Consider the following 201-nt stretch of genomic DNA (forward strand, 5'->3'; position numbering starts at 1 on the left):
CTCCCGGCCGCCGTACGGCCAGCACGCCTGCGCGCGCGCGGCGGCGCGGAGTGGGTCGTGTTGCGAAGCTAAGCAGGGCCCGGCGCGGCCGGCGGTGGATGGGAGACGCGGAGCCCCGGCTCGTAGCGTCCCCGCTGTCCCCGGGCTGAGCGCGGCCACCGCGGTGCCGTCACGGTGGTGGCCACACGGTCCCGGTGGCCC

The sequence above is a fragment of the Molothrus ater genome, chromosome 16 (assembly GCF_012460135.2).
Source record: "Molothrus ater isolate BHLD 08-10-18 breed brown headed cowbird chromosome 16, BPBGC_Mater_1.1, whole genome shotgun sequence".
Taxonomy (NCBI): domain Eukaryota; kingdom Metazoa; phylum Chordata; class Aves; order Passeriformes; family Icteridae; genus Molothrus; species Molothrus ater.